General features: G+C 42.1%; 1 protein-coding gene and 1 long non-coding RNA gene across 6 annotated transcripts in view; both read left to right on the forward strand.

Annotated features, from left to right (window-relative positions):
- ryr2a (ryanodine receptor 2a (cardiac)) overlaps nt 1-22,884 on the forward strand; it is a 291,199-nt gene that overhangs the window by 50,011 nt on the left and 218,304 nt on the right. The window lies entirely within an intron of this gene.
- On the forward strand, nt 2,396-8,414 carry LOC307025019. The gene is made up of 4 exons (XR_013804038.1): nt 2,396-4,460; nt 6,127-6,285; nt 6,954-7,049; nt 7,345-8,414. It is a non-coding gene; the product is annotated as an uncharacterized lncRNA (long non-coding RNA).

A 22,884-nucleotide genomic window follows, 5' to 3' on the forward strand; every position in this document is an offset into this window, starting at 1 on the left:
GTGCTGAAAGAGGGAGTAACAGACAGGAGACAGGGTTATACACACCTATATAGCACACCTATTGGATGGGAAATTGCCTTGGGGAGATAAGGTGTGGTCTTTGTTCCCAACTGAAGTTATGGAACTTTATTATTTGTGAGTTTAACAAAGTATGACAAATGGCATCAGTAACAGATGTGATATGAATTTCTATAAAGTTGTCTCACATTCTTGGTCATATTTTATATACAGTATATAATGAGTATAACATGTCCAGTAAGTATAAAGTGTTTCCTAATACTGTGTATTCAACCACTATGGTATAGTGTATGGCAGGGGCGGATCTAGACAAATATTCATGGGGTGGCAGGAGAATTTGAGGGGTGGCATCCCCTGGCAGAAGTATATTCTGATTTAATCGCAGTCATATCAATCAATGTTAACTTGGAAATCCACAATATTGATATTTTAACAAAATAACATTAGGTGAGATTATTGTAGCACATCAGTAAAGCCTTAAATATAAATATATAAGGTGGCACACGTAATTTAATGAATTTTAACTGAATGAGTTGGTTTAAATCTTAGACCAGCAGGGGTACCAAATATGCAGACTGCTGCAATAAGTACATTAATTAACCGTCTCATCGATGTGTGTCTGTATGAATATGATAATATTAACAATCATATTATTCCTATCAGCTGTCAATCACTGTTATGATTCACATATTCAGTGTTATTATTAAATAAACTATATTTTTTTGGAGGAGTTAATGATGAACGTTCCTCAAGATGCTTGCTCACCCTCCTTCAAATTTGAAAGACCAGTAATTACTATCATAATTCAAAAGAATCAAAGGAACAGTTCAGCGCCCCACGACTTCATTGCAAACAGTTACAACCTTGACTTTACATAAGAAAGAACAAACATTAAAGAAATGACTAACTGCATCAATTAGGGTTAAAAAAAACTGTATTCAGCTAAAACATACATCGCTGCAGTTATTATCCAGTGGAAAGTCCTTACCTACTCGCCTAGTTAAATCAAAGTGGTTACTTTTTTTGGGCTGGGCAGTGTAGTTTTACACACCATCTTAATTGACTTTCTCAGGACTTGAAACTGTTTTTTGGGGGCAGACCCCCACAAAGAAGAAACATATATTTACACATGTAAGGTCATCATTTTACATAGTTTATTATTCTCATCCGTGAGCAGAGCATCAAGTTGGCATGCCTATAACAGCTGAATGTGGCGATTACCATCTTGATCAGCAAAAACTTATTAAGATTTAAAGCTATGGTGCGTTTTGATTCAATGCTGAGTACAGCCAAACTTGATAGGCTCTTCTTTGTCATAGTAGACCGCAAACAGTTGCGGCGCCAGAGTATTTGTGTTGGGTAATCTATGGTAGGGCTAACCCATACAGTGGTGGGGCTCAAGTCAGTATTTGCAATGTAATTACATACACGCTTCCCTTGACAGTGAAACGCCACGCGTGAGGTTTAGATTATTTCCCTGTCTCAATCCAAATTGAACTGTATGAAATAAAAAGGCACATTTGTCTTGTAGTAAATAAAAAGGGTGACCTGGAGCCAATCCTGCAATTTCCCGACACGTGAAAGAGTTGAAAACCTAACCCCTGCAGGGGGGTCCGGGGGGATTGTCCCCCAGGAGATTTTTTGAAATACTAACATCAAATACACATTCTGGTGCTCTCGTAAGAAGAAAAATAAATAAATATATATTACTACACAACGTATTTAAAAAAATGAATGTCATTTTAGTTTTTTGTTACTTTGTTCTGAAAGCTGAACCTGCTGCTCCTCACAGAGAGGAGAGGGAAGAGGCTGTGTGAATTACTTTACCTTGTGGATAAGGGTGGATAGCCCCCATTCTGTGTGTCAAAATGAAAGACAGCCCACACACCTATCAATCATCAAACTGTGGGGTCTTATAGTTGTACCGATGTATGTCGAGATGTACTACAGCAAAAGTATTCTCCGTCGGGACTTCCTGCAACAACACCACGCTGTTATCTTGATTCTGATTGGCCAGAAGACATTATCAAAGATGTTCTATTGAGAAGACGATCACTACTTGACAAAAGTTTTCAAAACCGTTTCTAGTCTTCGGTATTTCCAGACAAGTGGCTACTGAAATCAATCTTACTAACTGCTGTCTGTGCAATTTACTCCGCGCGAGTTGGCAGACTTTATTTTGCTTACTTTAACATCATTTTTCATGGTGGGGCTAAGCCATTTATTGGTATGGCTGTGGCCTACCCCAGCCATACCCTGACCACAAATACCTCATTCCTTCTGTCTACTTGTATCCGAAATGCTTCTCGTTTTGCGCTGTCCTCCCGTTCAAATGAAATCGCCGCCAATCATATTTCCAAGCTCGCGCCAAGGGGGGGGGGGGGGGTTACAAGGCTCGCGTCTTGTGCTGCATTCACTTGTACTCGGACATTAGAGATTTTCTCTCATAAATGTCCGATGAGCCACAACTTGTCTTTCAAAACAAAGCTGCCAAATGGGGTGGCAGCTGGGGTGGCAAGGCATTTTTCTGAGGTGGCAGCTGCCACCCCGTGCCACCCCGTAGAACCGCCACTGGTGTATGGTACTATGGTATGGTATCCTAGCTTAATCTGTTATCTGTAAACGTTCCCTAAATCTACTAATTTAGGGATAATCCACTGACATCCTTTAATACACATGTTAATTTGAATCAGATGTACTGATAATATCCGCAATATAAATCTTTAAGCTTCTTCTTACCTTTAAAAGTCCGTCACGAACGGTCTATTATGCTGCAACTCTACAGCTCTGCTAGCCTTGGCGCTAACTTCCGGGGAACGATTGAGAGGCTCCACGATCCGCCATTTTGTAAAAAAGTGGTCCATTGGAGTGAACGGAGATGACATAACTCTCAGTCTATACGGCGCTGGTTCAAACTAAGTTCTTTGTGTATGCTTCGAGCTAAGAACGGGGTCTCCGACAGAAATCTGCAGGGGGTTTTCTGCAGTATTTCGCCTTTACGTGTTCGGCAGTGGCACTCTGCTGTTCTCAACGGGACTGATCATCCTCAAGGTGAGCACTTTGTTTGAATGTTGTATTGAAATAATTAATATAGAAAATGTCTGATTTAAAGTGTAACATTAATTGATTGTGAATTTTTTTGTTGATTGTTAGTGAATTATCAATTAATGCGGCAGATTTTTTTTCGTGGTACATTAACCGAGTTTAACATTAGCTAGCTAACGCTTCTCTGAAAGAGGAAAAATGTTTTAGAAACGTTTATCATGTCTGGCCCTAGACTTCTAAGATATGCTACCATGGACAAGTGTAGCCAGAAACGTGGTCGGCTGTTAGCTTAGCACATAAGATGAATATCAGTGGCAGAAAAATACTGACTGCATAATTAAGGGAGGATTACCGTGAGTTAACGGTCAACTAGAATGAAATGTGTGCGAGGGAATCAACCGTTTAAGAGCACGATGTCAACATCAGCAAACATGTTTTCACCTTAGCTCCAACAATATTATTCTCGGTAATTAAGTACGTTGAACAACATTTAAGATTAAACGTGTTACAGCTTCATAGATCAGCATGTCTGATAGGTGTTAACAGTCATTTCTCTGTCCCCGTCAATGCAGCAGACCGACGGAGACGAGATGACGGAGTGTGTTGAAGCGGCCTATGAACAACTACAATCCAGTGGCGGTTCTAGACCAATTTGACTGGGGGGGCCACTGGGGGGCCAGTTATTTTCTGAGGGGGGCACAATAAATGCAGGACGAAAAAGAGAACTAGACAGTATGAAGTAATTGCGCATAAGAAAACAATGCAATACAGTTATTGATATTTGTTTCAGTACACTTATTTATTTCAGATATATCTTATAGTTATTACTGTTAGCTTCAGCTTAAGTTATAGTACAATTTTTGCACTAACACCATATCATATTTATATAAAAATAAAGGCAATGAACAGTAACATCTCTTATTTACATCTACAATTACACGGATACAATAGTTTAACTCACCTTCAATTATCGTGGTAGTCTCTCGAAACGTAGGTTTCAATCAGTCTTTCTTGGATGCAACAGCCTCTGATGATCCGAGATGAAAAGTGTTTGTTTTTCGCGCGCTTCAGCCGGACAATGAAAGTGAGTGCACCGCTCTAATGGGTCCTGAGTGCACCGCTCTAATGGGTCCGACTAGAATGACGAATAACGTTAGTTCCGCCTATTCCGTCATTCAAAAAATCGTGTAATAAATCATACATTTTTCATTTTTTTCACTTTTTTCACTTTTCATTTTTAGGGGGGGCCACAGGTGGGTCAGAGGTCAGTGCCCCCCCCGCCCCCCCCCCTAGAACCGCCCCCTCCTACAATCCCCGGTTCAGATGGCAACTGGCGTGCTAACGGAGCTCCAGGAGGGAAAACCTTTGCGACGCTGAGATTCTGCTGATTTGCAAAGGTATGCTAACATGGACATGTGTTGTCTGCCACACGGTGGGCTTTTAGCTTGAAAAATATTCGATGGTGCATATTAGCGTTAGCTTAGCCGATCTCCATTTAGAAAACAGTTTAAAAAAAAGTTTTTCAACTACCGTCTTGTCTGCTTACTGGTCAAATCATTAATTCATGGTTTTTACTAACCGGTATCAGTATGTTGTTACAGGCATCATTTTGAAACGTGTATTACAATTAAATCACGGTCAAATATGTTCATTTTGTTGTAATTGTAGCCCCCTTGCCAGCGATGCTCTCTAGTTTAGCATACTCAGCCCGACTCAGCCTCGTTGTTGGCCCGCTAAGAACCTCAATGTTATGGGGCCAGAAAAACTGTTACCGCTAGCCGGTACTAGTCCAAGTAGAAACGCAACCAAAAACGGGCCATGCACTGCACGCTTAAACCGCGCTGTAGTGGAAATGCGCCATTATTGTAAATCACCTCCGCACCCGCCTCTCCCCTGGGCATGTAGACATGCCTATTTTCTTAAAATAGCTGCTTCCTGTTACATATTGTGATCTCTGTACCTTACTAATAATCTATCCTATACAACACATCCATTTAAGTTGCCTTTAAGAACAAGCCATTATAGGTCAGCGTTATGTCGGCTCATATAGGCCGTTTTTTAATTTATTTTAATTTTATAAAAGATACGTCAATTCGATTAATCTTCTTTTTTTTGGGATCGAATATAAATATCCCTTCAAATTCCCATCCGTAGTGCATTTCACTGCCAGGAATTCTCAACTATATGAATGTTTTCAACCCCTTTGGCAGCACCATTTTGGACCCATTTTATATCCCTCATGCCAGGTCGTGGAAAAACCAAATTAATATTGATTGGATATCTGCCGTTGCTACAGCAAGGTTATTTCGGCTATAAAGTGTGTTTAAAAACAAATAAGATATAATGTGTTTCAGCTCCATAGAGTGACATGTCTGGTTATTCATAATATTAACAGTTAACTCTCTCTGAAAAAAAAGAGAGATCATGATGGCACAGGAAAACAATTTAAAGACTTAAATAAACACAAACTGGCTTATTTCTTTTTTTTTATGCTTTTTACCATATTAGGCTGCAGGTATATGTCAGCTACTTTGTATGTTATGTACATTCCACAAAGAGGAGGCATGAGAATAGATGTTAGGACTGCCTACACATGCCAGAGTATTTTTTCTCCTAAGTTTAGTGTTTTATTTCGTTATAACAAAATAGCAATAAACAACGGTTTCCTTTTAATGCCACTCTTAAATAAATGCAACAAGCTGTAGTTTTTGTAGATGTACATACACTACCTATATCTTTATTTTATGATTTTTGTTATCAAATGTGTTCTGCGGCTTCAGATATAACTGTTAAATGGGTTAAGATTTTTTTAAGATACAGTGATTAACAATATAAAGTAATTGTAATGGCCATTATTCACAGGAGATTTGTGGGAGTGGTCTTACGCAGAGATTACAGCTTAGTTTGACTGTTATTCTCTTGAGTTGTACAGTACCAGTCTTTCAAAATAGTACATTACCCTTAATCCAAACTAAATAAACTTAAATGCCAACATCAATATAAATGGTTTCTACAGTAATTCTGAAAGGACTAAAAACTTTATGCTGCTTTTGTGTTCCACAGATTTGCTATGAGTTCCTTCGAATCACCACCAAGGACCTGCTTGGGACATTTACAGCAGCCTTGGATGAATACTGTCCTCGAATGATAAAACTGTATAGAGCCAGGAAAGGATCCTTCGGACAAGGGATGGAAAACCTCTTGGATTCTCTTGATGAACAGGTAGCTTTTGTCTTTAATGTCGTAATGATAATTTACAATATTCTTAAAGAGAACAAACAGGTGCATCTCAATAAATTAGAATATCGTGGAAAAGTTGAATAATTTCAGTAATTCTATTTGAAGAGTGAAACTTATATTTTATGTAGGTGCATTAGACACAAAATGAATTATTTAAAGCGTTTATTTGTTTTAATCTGGATGACTACAGTTTACACCTTTTTTATAACCCAAAATTCAGTATCACATAATTAGAACATTTCACCAGACACATTTCTAGACAAATTACTTGAAAAATCTTTGATTTTGAATGTCAAATGTGAAGTTTTCTGTTGCCTCAAAAATGCACTTCTCATAACTCAAGAATAGATGTGAAAGTTATTAAAAAGGTTAAAATCCATTTATATCTAAAAGGGGTGTCCTATCTTGTAAAAGCATCATATTTTGGTACTTACTTCACTTTGACCTCATTTCATCAACAAAGTTTACATAAGTCCTGTTTAATAATTAAATCTCTCTTCCATCAGGTTCAAACAACTATTGCAAAGTTATTTTGTTCAGAGAATACTTGCCGTTTTAAATAAATCACAAATGGATCCTGACTTCTGAAATTACCCTTTAATCACTCATTTTAACCATAAATTCTAATGCTCTTTTTTTCTGATTTACAGACATCTGACATTGCACAGCAACGAATGAGAATTTGTCTGGAAGGTCTGCCCTTATTTGTCCGTGACAGTGCACAGAAGCTTTTCCTGAAATGCCTGGTGTGTACAGTATGGTTGTCCATTAATCATAAGTCTACATTTAATGTCATACAAGTGAAGTTATTAAGTTTTCCTATAATCATAGATAAAACTGTTTTGAAGATGATGCCCGATTCTCAGGATAAATACTAGACCTTCTACATAACTACTAGTGAACTAGTTGTACAACAGAACAGTTAAGATGTTCACAGTAATTATTGTGTCATTGCTGAGCAATCAAACCAGTGTTTTGTTTGCAGTTATATATTATCCTTATTTGGTAAATAATAATTGCTTATCTTCTTTCTACATGCAGGACACTGATCCGGAAGAAAAGCAGACTGCTGGTGTGAAGATGGGAGTCCTCACTGTTCTCATAGATGATGGCGGACCTACCCCGTCTCAAATGGTCCACAGTATTGCTGTTGTTTTGTAAGAGACAATTGTACTCTCGGATCTACCAGACATCCCAACTGCATTTGTATACCTTTTTGGTCTACTCTATGCCCTGAACATTGATTTTCCAAAAGAACACAAGTACGCTTTTCAGACTGTTCAGCACATCTTCATGGGACTTTCCACCAATTGCTCCAAGCGGGTCAGGAGTTTGAAAAAAAAGCTCTTAATCTAAGGGAGCATTGGCAAATTGTCCTAACGGATTTACAAGATATCCCCATTTAATTTGCCTGCCTTCACCGCTGTTTGTGACTTGAACATTGAGTTCCCAAAACCAAACTAACTAACCCAACTAACTAACCCTATTAACTAACCCAAATAACCCACATTCTTTATCTTTACAGTTAAAATGTTATCTAGTGACATGAACATCTTGCAACATTTTCAAAGACATGTTCTCACTCTTAGGGCACAAGCACATTTTTTTTCTAACATTTTTTCACATTTTTCTTAAGCTGGCTTGCCTACTCGTAAAGATGGAGCTGTTTTTTTTTGTATAAAGAGCCATATGAGCTTTTGCTAGTAGAAGAGTTAGAAGATGTCTTGCAAGATCTTTGGAAGCTTCTGTGATGTGTACAAACTTTTAAAAAGATACGTTTTTACAGATTTACACATTTATGGATTTCCTCCACATTTGTTATGAACCTTAGCCGTATGGAAGAGTTAGTAATGGTGTATTTTCAATGTCTAGCTAATGTTACACATTAGCATATTCAGTATCATTCAAGTAGTAATCGTTTCAATCAGAACATAAAACTTTTGGCAGGAATTTCCAAATAATGTACTTCATCTATTTAGAAGTCTCGCAAAGAGGACCTCTAAAATTACTTTATCTGAAATATATTTATTAAATATATTATATATTATATGTATACATAGAGTATATAATTATATATTAAATATATTAATTTTCTGTAGTTTCTACAGAATGCAAGCAAATTCAACACTTTCGAACTGGAAATAATTTCAACTTGAATGATACACAACATAGTTTACAGTTTTAAGAATGTCTAATATTTGAATAAGAATTTCAACAAACTTGGTATTTGTTTTTTACAGTATTTTTATAACAGAATTTGTTGGCAATTCTAAGTTTGTAATAAAAATCTGAAGTTTGTATACATTTGATACATTTTCTGAAACAAAAATATTAACTTTGCACAACTTTTACTTAATGGAATTGTTTGTATGTAGTACTCAAAATAAGAAGTTCCTATACATATGAAAGGTACATTTTCTACATCAAAAATAATAACTTGGCACAACTTTCACTTAATGGAATTTTTTGTATGTTGAACTCAAAGTTAGAAGTTTTTAAACATATGAAAGATACATTTTCCAAACCAAAGATAATAAGTTAGCACAACCTTTACTTATTTAAAAATGTTAGCATGCAGAACTCCAAACTTGAAGTTGTACAACATTTGAATGAGTTATCTCGACAAAATATAATTAGTTGACTCAATTGAGAAGAGAAACTTACACATTTTAGTTGGCCTCAAAACTTAAAAATCTTGTGCAGCCTGTTGCCTTGAAATTTTGAGTTGTCCTAACTTTTTTTTTTTTACAGTGTTTCAGCTCGGTGGCAGCAGGTCCCGCCACGGCTCCGCCTCTTTGCCCTTATTTGGAGCAGGCTGGACCAGGCGGGAGTTGAACTCTGACGTCAGTGTCGAGCCGTTAGTGGCCGACTCCGCCTACTAAGGGCTTCTCGGCAACTCTGCAGAATCCTATTGGTGACGTCACGGACCCTACGTCCATTTATATATACAGTCTATGGTTTAAATCCATACGACTCTGCAAACTCTTCAAATGCCCTTCCCGAGAACTGCGGCCCGTTGTCTGTGACCAGCGTCTCAGGGATACCATGTCGTGCAAAGATGGATTTGAGATGGTGGATTACATCTGTTGATCTTGTGGGTGTCAGCAAAGCCATTTCGACATACCTTGATGCATAATCCACTACCAGCAGATATGACTTGCTTCCCAGCATAAACAAGTCGGCACCCAGTTTCTGCCATGGTCGGCCTGGGTATTGTGTTGGCATCAGCGGCTCTTTGGGGTTCTGTCTCTTCTTGCTGCATGTCCGGCAGTTGAGAACCAACTCATTCAGCTGCTGACTTAGCCCTGGCCACAATACAGTCTGTCGGGCACGCTCCCTACACTTCACCACTCCTTGGTGACCTTCATGTAGTCTGGCGAGCACATCATGTATCATTGTTGCGGGGATGACGAGTCTGTCCCCCTTTAACAGTAGTCCGTCCTTTACAGTTATGAATGCTTGTTCCGCCCATTATAACTTTATGGCTGGTTCGCTGTTGCTGTGTGCTGGCCATTTCTCTTCACACAGCTGCATCACTCTTCCGCACACACTGTCCTTTGCCAACTTCTCTTTTAGCAGGGCTCGACATTAACGACTGCCCGATGGCCCGGGGCCATCTAGTATTTAGCTCGGGCAATGAAGCCTCACCTGCTGGTTTCCCGATCGGGCAATCTATTATGCCAGTATCATGCAGCTCGCGGATCCAGTAATGAGTGACCCGACAGTAAAACTAAAACATATCTATAACTAGTTTAGGTAGTTTGAGAGGTAATTAAAATAGCTACGTGTGATATTCTAACCTGAAGTGTGTGTTTTGTTCCGCTTACCGCTGCATGTGATCATGCAGAGCTGCGTGTCGACTCGTCAGCAGCAGCTGATCTCTCTCTCCCGTCAGATTAGACTTTACTCGCGTTTATGTCCAGATCGATCGGATCCAGCTAGTTTTAGCTAATGATATGACTACCTGCTTATTAAAAGACACCTAAACAATAAGTGTCGCTATGCAACTGGGTGAGGCCACAAATTATAGCACAGCATTATGCATTTGTTTACATGCCCACCGGAACCCTGAGGCATTACCAACAGATCAACGCACAATCAAACCATACAGGACATCTCTTTCTCCACATTAAGTGTTAGACATTAGAATTGACTATTATTGTCTGTCACATACTCTTCTTGTCTGTCACATAAGTGGCGCAACTGAAGCGGTATTGCGCTAAAGGGAAATTATTTTGACCGGATATTTTGACCGAAGAGATTTAGATTTGCCGGCTAACGGGAACTCTGACGTTGCCATTTTGTGTGCTTCGCGGATGTGCTCGGCTCCTCTCGACTGCTGCTCGGGTCTGCTCGGTCAGCTTCCGGATGAGGAGGCATTCGTTCGACCAATTTACAGGAGATAACATTACAAACATTTTTAACAGGGGCCATAATAGTGTAAATAATGTTTGTTTTGGCAGTTATAACTGAATGTAATGTTTTCTACTTTTTTACATCTGAGAAGGCATTTGCCTTCATCCGATGGAAAGTGTCGACCAACAAACAACAAGTATTTCTTATAGCTATGCAGGGCTTGCAAGCGAGCAAACACAAACAAGAACAAACAAACAAGTGAAATGAAGAATAAAATTGAAATTGTACAATATAATATTGTGGTGGTTCATCCTATAATTCAGTCTAGACTAGAGAATGCACCGGACAGCATCTAAGACCTGCAAAAATATAAATGTTCTAGGGGGAGGCCCCCCAAACCCTTCGTGCGTCATTTCGTCCGTGCGCATTTTTCAGGGCAATCTCTATTGGGCTCAGGGCCATCTGTAAATTAGCCTAGATGGCCCACAGGGCCATCTCCCAAAATTAGAGATGTCCCGATCTGATCAAGTGATCGGGGATCGGAGCCGATCACGTGATTTTCAAAAGATCGGAATCGGGAGAAAAAAATCGTGGATCGGGATTTAAAAAAAAAATAATAATAATTTAAATACCTTTTTTTTTTTTGTATTCAATGATACAAAACAAAAATGACCATGTTCAAGTCTTAAAGTCATCCTGAGGCCTTAGTTTTGGTTTCAAATTACACAACATCATGTACAGTATGTGTTGCTTCTTTGGGGCTTGTTTTCATAGACCTGGTTGCTTATTTCTCTCAAATCTGGCAACAGAGTGGGCAGGGCGCAGTGTCTAATTGTAGCAGTAAGCTAATGAGTACTGATAAGCTTTATTTTGTTTTGATCCAATGCTGCACAACTGAACTGATTAAATGCTGCTGTAAAAAAAAGAAGCTATATCCATGTTGGATAGAATATCCTATTTAAATAAAAAAAAAACCTTAAGGGACAACTTGAATGCTTTTTTTCTTTTTTTTCTCTTAATGCATTGCATAAAGATCGGATCGGGAAAAATCGGTATCGGTAAATTGTCAAAATCAAATGATCGGAATCGGATCGGGAGCAAAAAAAGGTGATCGGGACAACCCTACCCAAAATCCTTAATGTCGTGCACTGTATTTTAGCTCTTCCAGGTAAGCTGTGCTTGTTGGCAAACTGTTGATAATCATGTCCACATAGATATTCTTGCTCTCGAAGAACTCTTTTTCATCTGGTGTGGAGTCTCTTTTCACAGGTGCACGTGACCGTATCGGCCGTCCACAGGCTTTTCCCTGGCAGATGTGTGATTGAGTAGGAATAACGCATCAGGCGCATCCGGAAACGTTGAATCCGTGGGGGAACCGCATCCAATGCCTGAGACCCCAGGAGACTCAGTAGAGGTTTATGATTCGTTTCCAGCTCAAAGTGTCTGCCGATGAGAAAGTTGCAAAACCTTTCACAAGCCCAGGTTAAGCCTAAAGCTTCCTTTTCTACCTGTGCGTATCTCTGCTCCGTCTGTGTGAGAGAACGTGACATATAGGCTACCGGTCTCCAATCCTCTACCCATTTCTGCAGAAGCACACTCCCCAAGCCGTATGATGATGCATCTGCTGAGACCTTGGTTTCTCTGTTTGTGTCATACATGGCTAGCACTGGTGGAGATATCAGAGAGTCTTTCAGATCTTGGAAGGCTCTGGCCTGATCGATGCCCCACAGCCAGCAGATCTTTTTGGAGAGCAAGTCTCGAAGTAGCTGGTATGAACTTCCCCGGCTGGTTGACCATGCCTAGAAAGCTCCTCAGCTCGCTCACATTTTTCGGCTCTTCCATTTTCCTTACCGCCTCTGTCTTGCTCGGGTCTGGTCTAATGCCACTAGCAGTGATCACATGGCCCAGGTATGTCACCTCCTGTTTGGATATGTCGCACTTTTCCACATTCAAGGTGATTCCTTCCTTTTGGATCTTATCCAGCACAGCATTCAGACAAGCGTCATGCTCCTCCTGTGGTTGGCCCCCCACCAGTACATCGTCCATGTGACAGACAACCCCCACAAGTCCCTCAGTTACCTCAGTTGTCATCCTGTTTTGGAAATGCTCAGGGGCTGAGGCTATGCCGAAAGGTAGCCGATTGAAGAGGTATCGGCCAAAGGGTGTGATGAACGTTGTGTACTTGGCTGAGCCTTTTGTTAAAGGTATTTGCCAAAACCCCATGTTTGCATCCAACTTGCTGAAAATGTTGGCTCCAGCCAGCTTTCCCAGTGTTTTTCCACTGAAGGGAGAATGTACTTTTCTCGACACACAGACTCGTTCAATTTAGTTAGATCCACACATATGCGAACAGCCCCTGTATTTTTAGGCGCCACCACCATGCCAGCGCACCAATCTGTAGGCTCCTCAACTCTGCTGATCACCCCCAGGTCTTCCATGCGGGACAGTTCCTCTTTGACTTTGTCCATCAGTGGCAGTTGAATCCTTCTAGGCGTCTTCAGCTTCAAACGGCATATGGCTGCCGCACCTCTCCAAGACCGCTGCATACTGTTGGGTAATTAGTCTTATCGTGTACATAGTGACGTTGTCTAGTCGGGCCACTAGCTTCAGCGCTACACTGGCAGGCCTCCCGAGCCATGAATCTCACTCTACGTCACTGCAGAAGCTTATATATAGACATCTACGTTTTTTGTGCGCCACTACTCTTGTACATATAAAAACGCCAATGCACATGTGTGTATAACATTCACAATAAACAGAACCCACAATTCAGCAGACTCAGATACCTCATTGACACCAACGCAACTCCGGTTCAAGCTCCGTGCTAGAGCTTTTCAGGTTCAGAACCGGTTCTTCGGTTTAGCTCCGGGTCTTTTCACACCGCCGAGAGTCCGAGTGGCACTGCGTCATTGTTTGCGTCATGACGTAACCGTTTGCGTGCCTGCTTCATAAAGCCAAACCGCGCGGAAACCCCTCACAGCTGACACCGACAACAAAAACAATGGCCGATTGTGCTCCAGCTTCCTCTGTAACTCTTCAGAAGACCAGATTCCCAGTAGGTAGCTGGTCTCCTCAGTGGACCACTGCTGCTTGTTAAGTTTCTCCATCGTTGTGTACAAACTGGATAAAACGCCAGCTTTTTGTTGTTGTTCAGGAGTTGATCCCGCCCCTGCCCCCGCCTCGACGTAAGCGTGACTTATGTGGTGCTTTTGCTCCAGCCGGACAATTCTTTGGTGATCGAAATGAACCGGATTCCGGAGCTAAGAGGCTGCTCCGCTGTGGTGTGAACAGGAAAACCCGGTGCTTTTCAAGCTCCAGCTCCGAACCGACCCTGAAACACCGTTGGTGTGAATGAGGTAAGAGTCCACCTGTGTTTCCCTATTCATTTTCTACCCCCAAAGGCCATAGGTGTTTTTTTTTCTCATTCACCCCCAGAGGTCATTGTGAAACACCCAAAACAATCCTGTCTACAAGTCCAACCTAGTGGCCGGCTTACTGACACGGCCAGACCTGGTCTGAACACGTCCTGGTGTTGGTGTATGGGTTATCACCTCACTTGGTTTCAGGGTAACAGTCTCTGGTGTGTTGGCGCTTACAGGCTGGGAAATCGCCACAGCACTTTCTGCTGGTGTTGGTTGGATGTGCTGTGTAGGTCGGGAAGTTGGTTCTGCCCGGAGATGAAGTCGGTTCCGCCGCAGCACTGCACCTCCTTGTGTGTTAATGAGGTAAGACCTCAGAGTAACACACTCTTTTGAGACGATTGCTGGTGTCTTCCAGGACTTCTCGTTGCCTGGCACCATGTCGTCGGTTGTAATAAAAGGCTTGTTTTGCTTTCTCACTCATGTCCTTTTGTTTGACAATCTGTCTGTTAGGCCATTTAGGCCGTAGATTTTTCTCGAGTGTCGTTCTGATCTTTCTCCCCATTAGCAGTTCTGCTGGACTGACTCCTGTGGTAGTACAGGGAGTGGATCTATATCACATAAGGGTTATCAGCGGATCTTCCTGACGAAGGATTCTCTTAGCGGTCTGTACTGCTCTTTCTGCATGACCGTTTCCTTGAGGATGGTGAGGACTAGACGTGATGTGTCTGAAGTCCAACCGCTGTGCCAGCTCCCGGAATTCTGCACTGGAGAATTGGGGACCATTGTCACTCACAACCTCTTCAGGAATTCCAAACCTAGCAAAGGTCGTTTTAAGTCTCTGGATGACAAGGGCACTGGTCGTCGATGGTAGTTGTAGTATTTCCAGATACCGTGAATAGTAGTCTGAAATCACAAGGTTTTCCACGGACGATCAGGCAGCGGTGTGGAAATAAGCGGCTCCTTTTGTTGAGCCCGCTTCTGCGCCTGGCAGCTCCTGCATATGTTGACAATGTTCTTAATGTCTACAGAGAGCCCCAGCCACCAAACTGATGAATTCGATTCGCCCTTTCTCTGCATTTTGAGAGCCCCTGGTGTCCCTCATGTATTTTCTGCAAAATGTCTGCTCTCAGTGACCCACGATCCTGTTTCCTCGTATGACTAAGCCATCAGCTTCCGATAGCTCATTTTTCACTTTGGTGTAGTCCCTGATGTTCAGTGGAACATTGCTACTGAATTTAGGCCATCCTGCCCTAACCAGCTTGATGACAGCCTGAAGCTCACTGTCGGCTGCTGTCTCTTTTCTGATATTCTCCATTCTCGTTGGAGATGCTGGGATGTCCTTTATCACTGTTGCTACATAGCATGCCACGTCTTCTTGAGTGTCAGTCTCTTCCTTTGCGTGTGTCTGTGGGCTTCGGGACAGTGTGTCAGCGACAACAAGGGTCTTCCCAGGCACGTGCTCTGCTAAAGGTTTGTACCTCATGAGCCTCATTAGTAGACGCTGACATCTCAAGGGGACGTTGTCAAGGCTTTGTTTGTTGATCAGTGGTACTAATGGCTTGTGGTCGGTCTCCAGCCTGAAATGATACAAGCCACATAAATACTTGTTGAACTTCTCACAGGCCCATACGCTAGCCAAGCACTCCTTTTCTATCTGGGCGTAGCGTGTCTCCGCTTCTGTGAGACGCCTCGAACAGTAGGCTACTGGCTTCCACTCCTCTTCATGGAGCTGGAGGAGGACCCCCCCAGGCCATAGCTACTGGCATCAGCAGACACCGCTGTGGCTTTAGCCACATCATAGAAGACAAGAACAGGTGCCGTGGTCAGCATTGTCTTAATGTTCTCAAAAGCTGACTGCTGTCAGTGACCCCAGGTCCAGATGTTCCTGCTCTTCAGAAGCTTGTACAGTGGTTGACCTATTGTGGAAAGGTTTGGAACGTACCTACCCAGGTAGTTCACCATGCCCAGGACTCTTTTCAGCTCATGGACGTTTCCCGCTTCAACGTTATCAGGGTCGGGCCTGACTCCTGACTGGTTGATGAGATGTCCCAGAAAGCGTAGCTGGCTTTGTCTGAGGGAGCATTTATCTTTATTAAGTTTGAAGCCTGCTGACTTAACACGCTGTAGTCTTCTTGAGTCTGGCGTCGTGCTGTTCTGTCGATGTCCCATAGACCAGGATATCGTCCATGAAGACTTCAACGCCTTCCAGCCCCTGCAGAGTCTCTAGCATTTTCCGCTGGAAGATTTCAGGCGCACTGGAAATCCCGAAAGGTAACCTTTTGAAACAGTACCTGCCAAACGGTGTTATAAAGGTTGTTAATTTACAGCTGACTGGGTGCAGTGGAATTTGCCAGAGCTCACTTGCAGCGTCGAGAGAGGAAAACACAGTTGCACCACTTAGCTTGGCAGTTATTTCATCAGAGGTAGGTAAGATGTCGCGCTCTCTTTTTACTGACTCATTTAGTCTTTTCAGGTCCACACAGATCCTGGCTTTGCCTGTGGTTTTCTTTAGAACGGGCACCAGAGGAGCACACCATTCAGTTGGCTGTGTTACCTTCTCGATGACACCGTTCTTCTCCACCCTCTGCAGTTCCTCTTTTACCATCTGTAACATTGGGAAGGGCACACGACGTGCTGTATGCACTGCATATGGTTGAGCCCCATCCTTTAATTGGATTTTAACAGGTTCAGTTTTTAGTGTGCTGTGCTCACCATAGGCTTGAAGGTGTTCACCGGTAGTGCATTTCACTTCATCAACACGCCTCACCAGGTTCATCTCCACTGACAGATCCCGGCTGAGTAGGTTATTGACACTCTGGCCACAGACTGTATGCTTCAAACAAGTAGTTATTTCCCTTGTAACTAACTGTAGCATTAAAGCGTCCCAGAGACAACAGTTCAGCTCCTGGGCTTTCTAATGGGATGTCAGCTGGTTTCAGTGTTTTTGGTGGAGTGAGTGTGTGAAATGCATCCTCACATAAGACGCTGACATCAGCTCCTGTGTCAATTTTGAATTCCATTGGAGTAGAATCAACCTGGAGCTGTACTGTCCACTGCTCTTTCTCCTCTGCACTGCAAACTGAGCCTAATAAATAAGGGGTCTGCTCAGCCTGTACAGTCCCTGTGACCTCATTCACTGATCTATTGCTGTTTCGGCACACTCTGGCCCAATGTCCTATTTTATTGCACTTGTGACATGTAGCTTTAGCTGCAGGACACGCTTCTTCCTTGCTATGCTGTGATTTACCACATTTACCACATTTTCTTTCACTTCCCCCCCATTTTCTGTGTAATGATTTGCCTTGATGTTGTTGAGGTTTCCATTTGTTATTTTTTTCTTTGAATCTCACCTCCTGTAGGCCTACTGATCCCACTGTGTCTTCCTGCAGACTCACTTGTGCTGCGACCTCCTGTGGCTGCCTGACGGTCTGTATCGTCAGTGCTAGTGTTAGGTCCACCGCCAGCTGCAGCCTGCGCGAGAGCTCTCTGTCTCGTACCCCGATAACAATTCGGTCGCGGATATTCTCATCTCGGCTTGCGTCAAACTCACAGTGTTCTGATAGATCATACAGGGCTCAGATGAAACCCTCTGCCTTCTCCCCTGGCCGCTGGACACGCTGGTGGAAACATGCCCTCTCGTGGATAACTTTCATCCTCGGGAAAAAGTACTCGTTGAACTTTCCCACCACAACGGCAAAGTCATCGCCATTATCTTCTTCGGCAAAAGTGAACGACTTAAATATGTGTTCTGCCTCGTTGCCCATGGCATAAATCAGGCAGCTCACCTGCACTCTCCCGTCATCTTTGTCGAGTTTAGTAGCGAGTCTGTACCGGGAATGAGTCAATAAGCAATAAATAAGTCAGCATTTGACTACTTTTGGTTCCTTTGTCTTGAGGTCAATGGTTTATGAACATGTTTCCCGGGCCGCCGAGGTTGCTGACGTTGTTTGTTCACCGCTCCTCCGCCCCAAATCTTGTTCTTTAGTCCAGATCAGCACCTGTCCTGTCTGGCTCTCTACTTTTTAAACGTCAGTCATCAGCAAAAATAGCAGCATCTCAAATCTCAAAGTGTTGCCTCCATTCTGGGCATTTAGTCGGCTTATCAAAAGAAAAGTTCGCTGGGGGATTAAACTTGGCCATTCCACCGTCTATATTCCTTTACTATGTCTTGTTTATTTCCTGTGAATCACCGGTCACTTCTGACACCATGTAGAACAATCGAGGGTCGAGTATCTTTCACGACTCAGGTTTATTCAACAGTAAGTCAAGACATTACAGAAGGCAGAAACATAACAACTGGCGGGCTTACTCTGAAGTAAAGCAGTCTTTTGCATGCCGTAAAGCATGTCGCAACACTGTCGTAACAGCCTTAACGCTGTATGCATTGTATGCATATGTGACAGAGTGGAGATCTGACAGGGAGTAGAGCGGTGGCATGATCCGGTGAAGTGGCGCTAGCACGGAGCTAGCTAATGCTGGGGACCCGGGCAGCAGAGACCAGGAGCTGGATGAACGTGGAAGAAGGAGCGGTGTGAGTCCAAGTAAAATCAGAAGGATAATCCACAGCATATCAGGAGAATGATTCCAGTGGTTTCCGGAGGAGAATCGTAGGAGGGCCTCACAGCCTGGTGCAGAGTGGGAGCCGGGTGACCAGCCTACTAGCTTGTTAGCTAGCTTGATAGCCACCGGCTGTAGGCGGCAGGGAGAGACGATGTCAGCGGGGAAGCCGGCTGATCGCAGCGCAATGGGAAGACCCACACGAGCCGCGGAGTTAGGGTGGAGTTAGTGTACATATAATGCACACTGGTGATACACTGGTGGTGGACGAGAAAGTGCAAAGCAGATATAACTCAAGAGATATTCATTTATCTTTTTTATTAGTGCATATTTCTATTTAAAATCACTGACAAAACCCTGTTAAAATATAAATAGCTTCCACAGGGTCCAGGTGTGAGGGGCCACTCATGCCTGTGTGAGAGCGAGAGCATTACTCCCACAGGCCTTTGCAGGATGATCTGTGAGTGCTGGGTTAGAGAGGCAGAAAGAGAAACTAAAAGGAGGGCATTACAAGTGTTAGTCTTTTTAAGTTAGTGCTCATCAAAAATAGATAGCTCTGACAGCTAATCAGCCCCCCGATCTCTCAACACAAATAAATACCAAGAGAACAGATGAGTTGCTTTGGATGATGTAACAGTATTAAGTGTGTATAAAGCAATTCAATGTTATCCCACTATTGGACAGTGTGAATATGGACCTTACTGAGGTGTTTAGTGGCGATATACAGTAGATAGTGTGGCAATGCCAACCCAGCTGGGCAATGTCATATGCTTTGGCAAGTAAAGTGCGTCGCTGCCTCCCTGCTCAGAGCAGATTGAGAGCTTGGCTTTCATATTTCAGTCATTGTATTTAATGAAGGAACACCAATATAAAGAAATGCAATTGTGTTTTGTAACAGTGTCTCACCATACCCTTAATGTGGTGGAACAAGCTGCACAGAGCTACTCATATTTAGGATTCATTTGAATGCTTAGTGGAATAAGATATGATTGACTATGTGGAAAAGAGTATGTTATTTACTGGAGTGAGGAGGTTTTTGGCCAGGTGCAAACCAACTCACACTATCAACATCCTTTTATAGAAGTACATGTTCTTATTAGTTTTCTCCTCATGTGTGCTCACATCACTGCTTACTCTGCTGTTGTCCCAGGGAAGGCTGCAGACATACAGACAGACTTTCTTAGTTCAATAAAGCCCAGAAAAACAAGGTTTCCTGAATGTTCTCGATATATCAATTAAAAGAAAAAGCTAAGTAATGAATGGGACATTTATTTTTGAGAGTACTGAACATTCAGCTTTTCTTAGTGCTTTGTCAGCAGTTAGTGGCTAAGGGTTGCACTAGGAGAAAGGAAAGCAAATAAAGAATCTGATACGGAAAAGGTCAAAAGTTTGAGGAGCTTTAAAATGTTCAGTAAATAGATGGCAATATACTCTTCATATTTGTATATTTCTTGTGTATAATGGAAATATGGGCTTAATAGGGTATGTAAATGTTAGTTGGTCAGTCAACTTTGGTTCAGACAAAATGTTCTAAAATACTGATTGATTTCCATGAAAATCTGTTCAGGCCAAGTGGCTATTGTGATTCCCTACATTTTTCTGGTTTTACTCTTACGTTGAATTGTTTTGACTATTGTATGGACTTTGCTGCACATTCACTTACACTATTGAAATGGCTCTGGTAAAGTGTTCCTTTAGTGTTCCTATCAGTACCATAAACCTCAGTAGTATGAGTGCTAATCAGCAAATGGTAGTATGCTAAAACCCTACTAACTAAAATGGCAACATAGATCATATATTCATTTTTAATAACCCAAGGGGTGTCAATTTACAAAACAAAAATACATGACCCTAAGAGCTGCAGTTGGAGAGAGGTGTGAGTGATGGAGCTGTTCATGGTCAGGCACCCCCCCAAGCAGTGGGGTTCTTATCCGTTAAGGCAACTCAGCAGTGCCCAGGAGGTGAACTGGCATCTATCCAGCACTCTCTGTACTCGGTCCGTGCTGACATTAGTATTTAGATCAAAGCATTGCTGTGCCTTTGCCTCAAAGAGCTGCTAGCATGGCTGTAGTTGTAAGATAAATCCAACCAAACTTTTTTAAAGGATTCCATTTGAATTATTCATCATTGAAGCCAATATATCAGTTTTTGACATAAATATAAACATGGGAATGTCTTAAATATTGTTGTTATTTTTGTTAATTATTGAATCACGTTTGAGTAACTGTGTCAGGCTAAGCCTGGTTGGGGCTCTAAAGGTAAGGATTTGCCTCTGGTGAGCATGAATCTCTACATAAAGTGGAGCAGTAGTGGTGGAGATATCTGGCTCTGGACGAAGTGCTGATCAGATGTTCAGGCCAACCAACATCTTCAGGATATCAAAACATGTAAAGGATGTATGATTTAAACTGTCATCCTATTATAATTGACTTTGTTCTGTGGCTATGGAATAAAGCCTTTAAAGAAGGACTATTCTAACCTAATAACACTCATAGATGCTTCTTGGGAGTGTAAGAATTCTTCCAGTAGAATAGTTTCCTCAGTAAGTTCTTAGCACAGCCATATGTCTTTGCTCCCACAAGAAGACAGGAATTGCATAACAGCTGGCTGCATCTTCCTTCTATAACTCCCCGACATCTGAATGTGCATCAGTTCATCTGTGTCTCTTACTTTTTTTGTTGGCCAGCATCACTCTAATATCAATATCCTTCTTGCAGTCCGGCTTAGTGTGACACTGCTGCTCTGTTGTTGTAATTACACAGACATTTGGGATTATGCCAAGGATATCTCTGGCCAGTCGTGTGTGTGTGTGTGTGTGTGTGTGTGTGTGTGTGTGTGTGTGTGTGTGTGTGTGTGTGTGTGTGTGTGTGTGTGTGTGTGTGTGTGTGTGTGTGTGTGTGTGTGTGTGTGTGTGTGTGTGTGTGTGTGTGTGTGTGTGTGTGTGTGTGTGTGTGTGTGTGTGTGTGTGTGTGTGTGTGTGTGTGTGTGTGTGTGTGTGTGTGTGATTGATGTAGTAGCCTGGTCATCGTGGGCCAGCTAAGTGGGGTTGTGTCAGAACATGTACTAGACCAGGGGTCTGCAACCTTTTTGACCAAAAGAGCCATTTTGCTCCTTTTTCCCCAACATTTTTTTGTCTGGAGCCGCAAAACATATTTCATAGCTTGATAGCTAATAAAGTTGTATTTATTGTTATATCAGAAAAAAAATACAGTTTTTTTGCATTTATTAGGCTATTTATTACATTATATACAACTGTTAACCTCTAATAAGAAACAAATAACTCCTATAAGGAGAATTACAAATAATACACAGGCCTACTTTAAAATAAATTAAACACAGCACTTGGGGAGTCCTCTGCACATTTGAAGGAAAAAAAAATATTATTAAAATGGGCCCACTTTGAAATAAATAAAACATATAGCTGCACCCTAAAAAGAGTTAAAGGTAGGGTAGGTAAGAATGGAGAAACCAGCTCGTGTGTGCTAGAATTTGAAAATACACAACCGGGAAAAATATGCCTCTTCCTTCAGACTTTCTTACAGATTCCCTCCTCCAACACACACGAACGCGCATCATCAATGAGGCCAGGAGATAAGTTTGTGCACAGATGGAAGGCTGACAGGCAGGTAGGCCATCCAGTTATTTTAGCCGGGCCGGCTAAAATGATTGTTCGTGCTTTTTACAGCGCTACGGCTTCCAGAGATTAATTGTTGTATGTATTTATTGTCAAAGCATTTAATATATTCATTGCTATCGGGACGTTAAGAGCATTCCATGGAATATAACAAAAAGTGTTTTCTGAAATAAATTACATACCCCATTGAATTATGACTGAAGATTGTCAGCTGTCTTCCTCTCCCTTGTTGTTCCTCGATACGTAAAGGCTGCAGCACCGTTGACAACTTCTCTCTACATATCAAACATACCGGTAAACCAGCATCGTTTGCTGTGAAAGCATATAACTCTGTCCACACAGAATTAAATCCTGTGTTCCTCCGGTACATTTCTTTGATTTATCCATAGTTCGCTCATCGAGCCGGGGGTCCCCGCGCGAGCGCCTCCAAGAAAAGGCGCTCGCGCGGGACCTTAGCAGGATGTGACGCATATTTTACTTGACCTAATTAAAACTGTTTTGTTTTTTATTTATGTGTCACAGTATCACCTCAAAATACAAGATACAAAACATTTTCAACCGTGCAACAAAATATAAATAGTCCTACAAATACTTTTATTTTATTTCCTTCTTATTTTTGTCTAAGCTCAAGGGAGCCAGAGCAGAGGGCTTAAAGGGCCGCATGCGGCCCGT

The sequence above is a fragment of the Notothenia rossii genome (genome assembly GCF_949606895.1).
Source record: "Notothenia rossii genome assembly, chromosome: 11".
Taxonomy (NCBI): Eukaryota; Metazoa; Chordata; class Actinopteri; order Perciformes; family Nototheniidae; genus Notothenia; species Notothenia rossii.